The sequence below is a fragment of the Spermophilus citellus genome, assembly GCF_964194105.1.
Source record: "Spermophilus citellus genome assembly, chromosome: 1".
In the NCBI taxonomy this organism is placed as follows: domain Eukaryota; kingdom Metazoa; phylum Chordata; class Mammalia; order Rodentia; family Sciuridae; genus Spermophilus; species Spermophilus citellus.
In genome coordinates this window covers 232676285-232688907 of record NC_138182.1, presented here as the reverse complement: position 1 = coordinate 232688907, position 12623 = coordinate 232676285, and the positions used below count along the sequence as shown (strand labels likewise).

The window sequence follows — 12623 nt, the reverse complement described above, 5'->3', positions numbered from 1 at the left end:
TTGAGTTCTATAGTTTCTTTATTCAACTTTTGTTTGGAGGATCTGTACAATGGTGAGAGAGGTGTGTTGAAGTCACCCATAATTATTGTGTTGTGGTCTATTTGATTCTTGAACTTGAGGAGAATTTGTTTTATGAACTTCCCAGCACCATTATTTGCTGCATAAATATTGATAATTGTTATGTCTTGTTGGTGAATGGTTCCTTTTAACAGTATATAATGACCTTCTTTATCCCTTTTGATTAACTTAGTCTTGAAGTCGATTTTATTCGATATGAGGATGGCCACCCCTGCTTGCTTACGAGGACCGTGTGCGTGGTATATTTTTTCCCATCCTTTCACCTTCAGCCTGTGTATGTCTTTTCCAATCAGATGTGTCTCCTGGAGGCAGCATATTGTTGGATTTGTTTTTTTAATCCATTATACCAGCCTATGTAGCTTTATTGGAAAGTTTAAGCCATTAACATTTAGAGTTACTATTGATATATGGTTTGTACTTCCAGCCATGTTTGATTATTTATCCTTTTTTTAAAAAAATTTAGTTTGTTTCTCCATGATTATCTTTCCCCTCACCCTCTGTCTTTACCGAGGCACTTCCCACTGATGGTTTTGGTTATTGTTTTTCATTTCTTCCTCGTGTAGTGTTTTGCTCAAAATGCTTTGCAATGCTGGTTTTCTGGCTGCAAATTCTTTTAACTTTTGTTTATCATGAAAGATTTTTATTTCGTTGTCATACCTGAAGCTTAATTTTGCTGGATACAGAATTCTTGGTTAGCATCCATTGTCTTTCAGTGTTTGAAATACATTGTTCCATGACCTTCTTGCTTTCAGTGTCTATGATAAAAAATCCATTGTTAACCTTATTGGTTTACCCCTGAATGTAATCTGCCTCCTTTCTCTTGTAGCTTTTAATATTTTCTCTTTGTTCTGTATATTGGATATCTTCATAACAATGTGTCTTGGAGTGGTCTACTGTGATTTTGTGTGCTCGGTGTCCTGTATGCATCTTCAATTTGTATATCTGTTTCCTTTTTTATTTCTGGAAAGTTTTCTGTAATTATTTCATTCAGCAGGTTACTCATTCCCTTGGTTTGAATCTCTGTACCTTCTTCTATCCCGATGACTCGTAAGTTTGGTTTTTTTATGTTATCCCATAACTCTTGGATGTTTTCCTCGTGATTTTTTTACCAGCCTTTCTGAGTTGGCTAGACTCTTTTCAAGATGATATATTTTGTCTTCATTATCTGACGTTCTGGCTTCTACTTGCTCCACTCTGTTAGTGATACTCTCAATTGAGTTTTTAATTTGGTTTATCATTTCCATCATTTCTAGAATTATTGTTTGATTATTTTTTATAATCTCTATCTCCTGATAAAGATGCTTAACTTCTTCTTTTATCTGTTTATGTAATTCATTCTCAATGTGTTCTTTCACTGCTTGAATTTGCTGTCTCGTATCCTCTTTAAGGTTCCATTCCATCTGTCTAAGGTGTTCCTTGAGTTCTTTATATGACCATTTTTCTGATGACTCTAGGTCCTCCTGAATATTTAGGCTGTCCTGTATTGTTTGTACTCCTTTTCTTCCTTGCTTTTTCAAGCTGCTCATGTTACTTCTTGTTCTGTTTGACTGCTGAGTTACTGTTTACTCCTATAGATTTATTTGATGCTGTAGCCGCAGGTTTCAATGAAGTTATCTCCTCCGCCGCAGTCTGATGACGTCAGTCCTCTGCCATGGTGGTATCTCTTGCAAATGGCGACAGTTTGTTTCCCTTTGCCGGGTGACCATTGCAACTGGTGGGTCCTTACTGTCTCTCCCAAGCCCCGTTTCAAACCTGTGGCCACTACCTATGAAGGCTTGGTTGGGATTTACCTCCGTAGGATCAGAAGGGCTGACCAGTTGTTTCAGCTGGATGGATTAGTGCTGAGTCACAGCTGGTTGTCTGCGGGAAGCAGGGGAACGGGAGCTTGAATTCAGCCGATCCAGGCTCAGTGTGTGTTCTGAGAGGCCCAGACTGTTCGCCCCAGATCCACGTCAGCTCAGCATTGCCTAGTGATCCATTTTCTGGCTTTCAGGATGCTTAGTGTTCTCCATATACATATTTTTTTTTCAGCTCCAGTGTAGCACAGAAACCTCTCTAGCTGCCTTCTCTGCCACTGCTACCACTGGCGTGGTGGTCTAATTACTGTTTTGTTTGTGAGGTTTTTTTTTTTTAATTTCACATTCAGCTCATTGACCTTACATTTGTTTTGCATTCAGCAATACAGATGCATATCACAGTGCAAACAAGAGCTAGATGTTGAACATGAGGCACAATGAACTTCTCAAAAAGTTTTTATGGTAATGAGTTTTAATAGAAAACCAGAGCTCAAAAGCCAGCCTTATATTTTCCTTTAGAAAATAACAGACTGGTATCACTAGTAAATCAGAAAAAAAGTTCACATGGCTTGAACCTACTATCCTATGCTGATCTGTTTGTCTCTTGTTCTCAAAATGTGGCATTTGGACACACATGCTTAAGTGGTTGTGCTTTATTGTCCTTTTTAACAGGCAACTTTTTTGTATCTCTCTTCTATCACTTATTCTGTAGTTTCTCAGCTTTGGTGCTATTGATGTTTTGTGCAAATAATTCTCTCGTGGGACTGTCTTGTGCGCTGGGGGATGTTCAGCAGCATCCCTGGCTTCTACTAAATCTCACTGACATCCCCACCTCCACCCATTGTGACAGCTAAAAAAAGATATTGTCAGGAGTCCCTGGAGGGCAGGGTGGTCAATATCACCTCCAATTGAGAACCACTGCATATTTTATAAAAATGAATTCTTTTCAAAATATAATGAGGGGCTGGGGATGTGGTTCAAGTGGTAGCGCACTCGCCTGGCATGCTTGCGGCCTGGGTTCGATCCTCAGCACCACATACCAACAAAGATGTTGTGTCCGCCGAAAACTAAAAAATAAATATTAAAAAATTCTCTCTCTCTCTCTCTCTCTGTCTCTCAAAAATATATTAATGAGGACACTAGTAGCATTGTTATCTTACATCTTTAATGTCTGACTCAAGAGAAGCCTGAATTTTCACATTGACTTCTTTCATTCTGATAATATGTTGTTTTGGTTGCAGTTTACGAAGAAAACCCCACAGAGATATGAAATTGGAAATATGTAATTGGAAAATGACAGCAAGTTTTAATAGCTTTTTAAAGTCACTATGGATAGTTTTCTTTAGCACTACCCCAAAATCACCAAGTAGCAATTTCTTAAATGTTGCTTTGCAAATTAAAGTTCTTTTGTCTATCTTTGACTTTGAATGGATCTTTCACACATGCTTTGGTCATTTGGAAAATACCAGTTTGTTGAACTTTGTTGCTCTTCCAAAATTTGACACATTTTATCAATTTCATTACTAATTCAATATCAAAAAGATCACACTTGTTAACATCACCATCCATCTCATCAGCAATGCCTCTAAGCACAAGGATGTGGTCAAGTTCACAGCAGTGGGTAGAAGTTTTACAAAGTTCCCATTTTTTGCTTGAAATCTTGAATTTTATCATTGGAAACAAATACTACCAGTTATTTCCCCTGAAGGGACAGACTCACTTCTTTAATTTTTTAGTTATTGTCTTTAAAAAAACGCTCAAGTATGAATAACCATAATTTTCTGTGATTCTTTTGAGTAAAAAGACATGTTTTGTGAAAAAGGCTTTTAAGTCTGCATCTTATGCAGTTAAGCACCCACTCTCCCCAAGCCAACGGGCTACCTTCATTTGCAGCTTCATGTGCATTACTCATTGTGACACATAAGACATTTTTAAGGCAAACTTAGGGTGTGTTTGAGATCACATTTCATGTTTCATCAAAGACCTTCTGAACCAGAACTTGCTGTTTTCACCACAGGGCCTGGTGACAAGGAATACAATAACCTGCTGGCACAGCTGTACAGCACTGTCTTGGTTCCTGCAACGCCATAGATACCACTGGTGCAAATGTCAACACAGTAGAAAGGGCCAGTTTTGTCTTAGTAGCAACAGAAAGAACAGTTCGACTACAGAGATCCCCAGAGGCCCACAGACCACACTTTGAGAACTGCTAGTCTATGAAGATCATTCCACTCCACATCACCTGAATAATATAAAATGTATCTTCTGATAGACTTGCACGTAGCAGACACACATCATCAAACTAGAAATTGGCATAGACCAAATACTTCACATAGCATGTGAAGAATATATATCCTACTACACCAAAATTGTTAAAACAATGTGGTTGGTTTCCTTGATGAGAGTCTTGGAGATTAGAAATGTTTCTGAAACATTTTAGTTTCTATATTAATGAAGCTGGCATTTCTGAGCTTTTCTTTATATTTTTTGAAATGATTTCCACATTTAGCCTAGACCTTTCTGAGTTTCAAAACTTTGTGTGTCAGTGCTGCTTTCTGGGATTTGTACCAAACTAGACTCTTTCTTCCCTCAAAGAGTGGGTTCCAGTTCCAAAGAATTTGGTAAAGAAGCAAGCATTCACTCCATTTCCAAAGACATGCCTTGTTCAAATTAGACACTCAATAAATATTTGTTGACTATAAAATTTAATTGGCTTACCCCTTTTATAATCCTGATAGTTTTATGATCTGATAATATGGTTTCTAATCTTCATCCATCTTAACTGGACAGAGCTACTTTTTAGACCCCAAGCATTTGAAGGTGAAAGCAAAGCTTTTTATTGAAAACAGAATGATTAAATAAATTTCTTCATACTACAGAAGAAACCTGTTCCCTTGCCCAAGGCCTTTCCAGGACACAACCTCAGCAGCCAAAACCTTGGCTGCCAGTTTGATGCACACCCTCTCACCATCAGGCAGCTGAGGGATTCTCTCCAAGAGGACTGATAAGCACAAGAGATAAGACTCAAAGATAACTGGCGTTTGGGGTTCCTAAAGAACCAGATGGACCTGTGTACTGAAAGACCTATTTTTTGATAAACCACACCCTAGGAACACAAGCGAAAAAGGAAGATGATATTCAACAGATAAAGAGAGGTCATCAGGAATTCCTAGAATAGGACTACATGAAATCCTGGGAAAATAGCTCTTCAGTAAGCTGGAATGACAAGATGGATGCTCTAAGAGGAAATCTCCAGGAGGGAAAAAGAACATAGAAATTACCAGCCAGGTTTGATCACACTGAAGGACATTTCAGATGCCTGAACAGAGGATTCAGAGTTAATCAAGAAAATAAATTCACATTATGCCACATGACTTAGCTGAGAACAATATTTACATGATGGTAAAAATATAAACACTATGTATGTCGATGTAACCAAAACCTGTGAAAGATTTTTGTTGGGAGGAGAAAGGTAAAAAAAAAAAGTAGCATCGAGGACTGGTAATTATAAAAGAGTTCAATCCTCATCTAATAGAGTAAATCAGTTCTAAATAAAGAAGTTGCAGTATAGTATGTTTCTTTAAAAAATGGAAGTTAAAAATCTGAAGAAAAAGCCTAAGATATTAAAAGTAGTTCCTCTATATAGTAAAACTTCGGAATGGGAAGGTTAGAGAAAATTAACTGTTATTTTTCACTGTAAAACTTATATAGACTTAATATTTCATACATGTTTTGCCTCAAATTACTTCAATAAAAAATAAAAGCTAACAAGTCAAAGATGTTTTGCTTTCGAAATAGATAGACCCAACTGCGTACCCAGACTTTTTTTGCTTAGGAGTTTCTGGTAAACCACACTGAATTTCCCTGCAGGAACAGGAAGCAGCCACAGGTCTGGCCCTCCCCAACCCCCTTCTCCTATCAGAAATTACCTGTCATGTGTCCTATCTCCTCGAATTCTGTCCTTGCATAGTTAATTGAATTAAGACTTTGGTCTAATTGCTTTACCCACCTGATTTGTCCGGCATATCCCATATGAACAAATCTCTCTGGCCAGATTGGTCTTCTTCCTGCAGCTTGATTATGTCATTTGGTCAAAGAGAAATTATCCTTCTCTATTTCTGCCCCGAGCTTTACATATCAAACAAACTTCTAGCAATAGGTCAAATCCCAATTCTGTATGGGATTTTTCTTGACCACTTTAGTTGGAAGGGATGCTCCTAGATAGACACTATTTGGTTTTTAATATTTTTACACTATTTGTTTTTAATATTTTTTAAAAATTATCTTAAATGCAAAAGCTATGCATCATTTATCTGTATAACTTAGAACAAAATAAACATCCAATAACTCACTTCCCAACTTAAGAAATAAAACATTAATTTCCGTGACTGTGTATCCGTACCCTTACCTCACAAGAAGTTGCTCTCCTGCTGTCTCTGTTACTGATATCTTTTTATTAGGTTATTCATTTTCTTGCTTTTCTTTATGGTTTTATTACAACTAGATGCATGCCTAAATAATCTTAATTGGCTTGCCTTGAATTTTAAATGAATGAAATCCTACTTTATATATTTTCCTTAGATTTTCTTTTGTTGGAACATAATTTTTAATTTTTTTTTATTCTTTTTCATTTTGAGACAGGGTCTCACTAAGTTGCTTAGAGACGTGATAAGTTGTTAAGGCTGGTCTTGAACTTGTAATCCTCCTGCCTCAGCCTCCTGAATCACTGGGATTACAGATGTGTGCCACTGCACCTAATGAAACATTATTTTCAAGAATTACTCACGTTCTTATCTGCAGTTCATTATTTGTCATCATTGTATAGTATCCAATTGTCTGAATATGAGTTATTGATAGTTTCTGTTATGGACTGCCACATTGAGTTGTTGTATTTTTCTATGATGACCAGTGCTACTGTAAACTACACAGAGCTCTTCCCTAGAACACTGCCTCTCATGGTGTGGTCCTCGGACCACTATCAGTTGTGATTGGGCCTAACCCCAGACTTACTGCATCAGAAACTTTTAGTGGGACCAGAAATCTGTGTTTGAACAGCTTTCCAGTGATTCTGACACATTCAAGTTTAAGAACTGCAGCTCTGGTGTGATGACCCATTTGTCAGTTTAACCTTGTAGTTCTCTTCATTATTTTATATACTTTTATATACTTTATTTTATATACAGCTATATTACTGGGTTATATGAATTAAAGTTGTTACATCTTCCCTTTGAATCAAAACTTTTATAGCGGCCGCGCCTAGCACGTGCAAGGCTCTGGGTTTGATCTTCAGCACCGCATAAAAATAAATAAATAAAATAAAGGTATTGTGTCCAACTACAATTAAAAAATATATTTTAAAAAACTTTTATAAAGATAAAGTAACTCACTTTATTTCCGATAATGTTTTCAGCCTTAAAGTCCATTGTGTCTCATATTAAAACAGTTCAACATCTTTTTCTTCTGCTAGTTCTAGCTAACTTTCTTTCTCTGTACTTAAGTTTTGGTTGAATGTGGCTCCTATAAAACAGCATATTACTTTTTTAAAAAGTCCCATCTGATAGACTTGTAATTGAGGACCTCAGTCCACCTACATTGATAACCTGTCCTTTTAAACTCATTTCTACCTTTTTACTTTCACATCCTGTTTGCTCAGATTCTTGTTTCGTTTAGTTTTTCCAATTTTATATTCTTTGGGTTATTCAAGATTTATTTTTTCATCCTTTTATTTTTTCTCTCTGCTTGTTTTAAACTTTGAGTATTTATCCTAGGAATATTATCATGGGTATTTAATTTTTAAAAGTATGTATTTAATGGACATTTCTACTCCAAAGAGTAGAAGTTTATGATGTTCTGAAGTTAAGTGATGAGCTGGGGTTGTGGCTCAGTCACAGAGCACTTGGCTAGCATGCATAAGGCACTGGGTTCAATCCTCAGCACCACACAAAACTGAAATGAAGATCTTGTGTCCACCTACAACTAAAAAATATACATTTAAAATAAATAAATAAAGTTAAATGACACTCCTCCAGACATGTTTTCTAAATCAAGAATTTCATTTTTGTTTTCAATCTCATAAATTGAACATTCGTGTTTTATTTCATTGTTGACGTTCAGATACCAACACATTCTTATTTTTGTTGGTTATTATTTTTCCATGAAATTCAGGTCTTCTGTGGTTCTTTTTCTTCTTCACTTTTGTCATGTAGGAGTTCTTTTAGTAAAGGTCTGATGGTGGTAAGTTCTCCTAGTTTTTATATAAAGTTCTTTATCTCATCCTATTTTTAAATGGTATTTTACTGTGTGACCAATTCTATGGTGACAGTTATTTTATCTCTTGTAATTTAAAAATAGTATCCAACTATCCTCCTTTCCATGTTGCTACTGAGAGATCAACTGTCAAATTCATTGTTCCCTCATAGTAAAACAGCCTTTCTCTGTAACACAAGTTAAGAGATGATTTTCTTTTTTTGCTTTGCCACTACAATTGTAGTGGCAAATGTCTGAATGGAGATTTCCACTTAACATGTCTAGGATTTGCTGGGATGTCTGAATCTAATAATCAGCCTTTAAATATAGATGCTAATTCAATGCCACAATTTTTATATAACTTAAAATCTATTAAATGTCGTTCTCCTTCAATCTTCCTGTTATCTTTTCTAGCAATCTGATCAACTCATCCTCAACATGTTTTCACCTCCTTTATATTTTTATTCTTTTTCAAGTTCTTCTGTTTTCCTGAAACCGTATTTTTCTTTATAACTTTTATCTGGTAATTCCAATGTCTCCCATACTTATATGCCTATTTCTATATTTTTTTTTTTTGTTGTTGTGCTGATTCTTATTCCTGATGGCTTGTTTGTTCACGTTAGTGTATGTGTGTGGTGGGGGAAGGGGAGTGTGTAGAGAAAGAAAATACTGATGCCAGATGTTCTGTGAGATTTTACATAGGAATCTGTTTGAGGTCTGAGTTTAAGGAGGATTTGTGTTTGCTTCTGCCAGGCATCTGAGGGCAATATCACTTTAAGCTCTATGAGAATACTGTACAGATTTTTATAATGATGGTCCCAAGTCCATGTGGTTAGAAATTCTCAGAAGAAATATTTAAGAATATTTTTCCATCTTTATTTTTTATTCATATTTCACTACATCAGTTGACAATGTATTTTACTGCAAGCTATTGTCCTCTTTGATAAAATTTTAAATTGTAACCATAAAATAAAAGGAGTGAATCAAAGAAAATCTAAAGGCCAGTTGAAGATAATGTTGCATTATTTTTAAATGATAGTTTGCTGGAATCTCAGGAAACACAGTCCACTGTGTTCTGCTTTTAAAGGAAGTTTCAGGGCATTGCCTAAGGCAATGCTAGCAGAATAAATTGATTTTGGAGTGCTTAGGCAGCTTCAAAATCTGAGCAAGGAAAACTGAAAGTTCTAACTTCCAATTAAATATTGAAATGGCAGTTATGATTTAAAGACTTGGGAACTCAGACCTGGGTGTGCTTGCCAGTGTGAATGGGAAAGATGGAGCCATTTGGTTCTGTGTAACAGAGAATGATATGACTCCAAAAAATACTAAGTGCAAAACCAAAGCAAGTTCAGGACAATGAGTCTAGAGTGCTTCCTCAGAAGGCAAGAATTTACATTTGCTCATATATACATATGCTATCTCTGCAGGAATACTCAGAACACTGAAAATATTTGTCCTCTCTGGGAGCAGGAACTGGATGGGAGGGAACAGATGTGATAGAGATTTTTTTCCATGCGCACCTTTTAGAAGCTCTTAAGTTTTAAGCCATAAAAAACATTTCCTATTTACATAAGTAGAAATATTGATGCATATTTTGATAGATATAGACAGATGAAGAGTCAGTGATTAAATGACTGAGTGAGTGTGTGAATTCCCTGACCAGATGCAACTCTCACTGGTTGCTGTCTAGCCTCTCTCTATTCCTTCATTTCTGTCTGTAAAATGGGGGTGAATAGCACCTTTTCACTGGGTGGTGGTGAGAATTAAATGAGTTAAGACAAGTAATCAGAAAAAAGTTTAACACATAGTAAGAACTTGAAAAATGTTAGCTATCATTATTTTTATCATAAGCCTTGTGTTCTTGGGAGCCTACTTACCTAATTAACATGGGCTTTGTACAACATTATACACAGATTCTAATTCAGATTCTCCTACTTACCCTCTGTAAGATATTGTGCAGGACTTGGGATTTTTCATGCCCTCAGTTTCTACATTTACAAAAAAATGTAGAGAATAATAATTCAAGAATAACTGCCATAATCAACTCAGCCATCTCTCTGATATTGACATTAGGTATTCTTAATTCTTTAGGTATAATAATGATAGTAAATTTAGTTTTAATGAGTCTTTATATTTCATAAATGCATACTAAAATATTTGGGGGTAAAAATCTCACATTTGCTTCAAACTAACAGAAGGAGGGATGGGTGAGGGAATGGGTAAGACAGGAGTGGTCCTGAGTAGATACTTGTCATAACTGAGTGATGGGGGCATGGGGCTCATTACAAGTGCTCTCTCCTCTTTTGTATATGTTTGCACTTGTCCCTAATAATTTTTTTTTTCAAAGAGACTATGGTTAAGTGAGAAAAAAAGTCACACAATATGCTATTGTTTTTTTATGTAGTAATGACATAGTACCTGGTTTCTGGTAGCCAGTTGCAGAAGTGGTAATATAGCTAGAGTATAGTAACCTCATTATTTATATTAGCCCCAGTTAAATGGTCAGGAACAAATGCTGGTAAGCCAGGGAAAGGATTAACTGATGTATGCAAAGAAATCACCCCCTTTATTTATTTATTTATTTATTTATTTATTTTTTACAGTTCTCCTGATGAAGATCTCAGGTTTCTGACATTTGGGGAGACACCAACCCCCACATGTTACTGAGGTCTGACACATAACATTCATGCTATTCAGCCAAAAACCAGACCCTGGAAAATGGCAGAATTGTCTCTCCATGCTTTAGTGTCAGCAGTCATTTTGCCTTCACTTCAAGCTTCAATTGAATAGTCTCAAACAGGGCAGGTACTTTCTTTTATCTCTACAACCGTATCGTATCTGTATAACCAAATTCCTTATTGTCATCATTTAACTTAAAAGAAAGTGAGTTTCAGTGATTAATGTGTGGCCAGTTTTAACTTGGACAGTCATTAAATAGCACGGGGGGGGGGAGTGGGGGTTTAGAAATGCTGTCTTTAAAAGTTTCTCCCTCTACTTATTTTTTACCCTTCCCACCTCTGTCTCCATGGAAATGAGGTCAGAGGTCATAGGGACTCACAGGGAGCCAGCAGCTGAGAATGAGAATTCCCACTTAGAGATTTCAGCTGAAAGCCATAAACTCTTTTACAAAGACCAGCTGAGTCTTGGCCTCTTCAGTCTCTGGCTTTTTATACTGATGAATAGGTGGCTTTTCGTTTTGTTTTGTTTTCCTTTAGTGTGTATGTGGAGGAAGACTAGGTACTACTAAGTAAAACTCATTTTTTACATTTTTATTTGATTTCTGTGCAATAAATCAAGTATGAAGACATTCCTTAAGAAGTTATTTTAAATTTAATATTGTTAAATGATAGTGTACATGTGGAATGAAGCAATTATCACTAGTTTGATCTCTTTCCTTTCAAGCTTATGACAATACCAGCTATTTGAAGAAAAGCATATGTGAAATTATCATTCAATCAGTTATAAATGATTCTGTCTGATAAAATGTCACCATAATGCATTTCAAAATCACTTGGCTAAAAAACAAAATCTCAAGATACGGGTAGTTAGTACCATATCATACATAAAATGTTTTATGAACTTAAATATAATTTACTATTGGCTCTTCGTCTTTCTGAACTATATACACTATCTCATATTTTTTGCCCTTTAAGTGTTCAGCTTACTTTCTCAGAAATCATTTAAAAATACTTGAGGAGTGACTACTCAAATATACCAAATATTTTAAATTATTCTTACATATTCTACATTATCATTTTATACATTAGTAGCTAAATACTAACTGAAATACTGTGAAATATAAATGTAGGTTTGAAAAAGCTCTAGCAGGTTCTTATTAAATTTGAAACTAAAGTAGTCTGTGTTTCAAACTTTAATATTCTTTTTTTTTCTGTTTTGCTACACATCTTTATGGTTCAAGGTTTATAGACTCAGCGTTATTCCCAAGTACTTTTGCAAAATGTCATCATTACTGTTACATAAAATAGTCAGTTCTTACTTTTAATTAGCAATCACAAAACTGCTCTGAATATTTCAGAATGTAGTTTTAGCAAACATCAGTACCACAGTACCTCTCAGGGGCTTTACCATTCTCTCTTTTTCTTTTGTGGTCAGCAGTCTAACCATGTAGTTTTTATTCCTTAGTGTTTCCTTTGTCTTTCAGCCTTTCTCATGTCTATACTGAGACCTCTGTCCTGGGTTGAGCCCTTATTCCACTTTCCTCAGCTCTCAGAAGTGAAACAGAACATCGTGTTCCGAAACTGCCCAGCACACATGCCTGAGGATGCTGCCAAGTCTGCAGCTGACCAATTGGCCTACTTTAGAGGACTTGCATTTATAAAATTTACAACCCTTTATTTCCACCACCCCATCCTCACCGCTCTCCCCGCCGCCAGCACGATAAAAAGTATGCCAAACGTACTGATAAATCAAGAGTTCTTTGGTTTGGTTGCAACAAAATGGGAAGCCCTTTCTTTTCCCTTTGTTGGCTCTGAGGCTGTCCAT

At 36.0% G+C, this 12623-nt stretch overlaps 1 long non-coding RNA gene across 1 annotated transcript in view; it reads right to left on the bottom strand.

Annotated features, from left to right (window-relative positions):
* The window catches only part of LOC308646298, a 159000-nt gene extending 146720 nt beyond the window's left edge, over positions 1 to 12280 (bottom strand). The window contains exon 1 of the long non-coding RNA XR_014021357.1: positions 12191 to 12280. This is a non-coding gene — a long non-coding RNA (uncharacterized lncRNA). The remainder of the gene's footprint in view (positions 1 to 12190) is intronic.
* Positions 12281 to 12623: the final 343 nt, after the last annotated feature.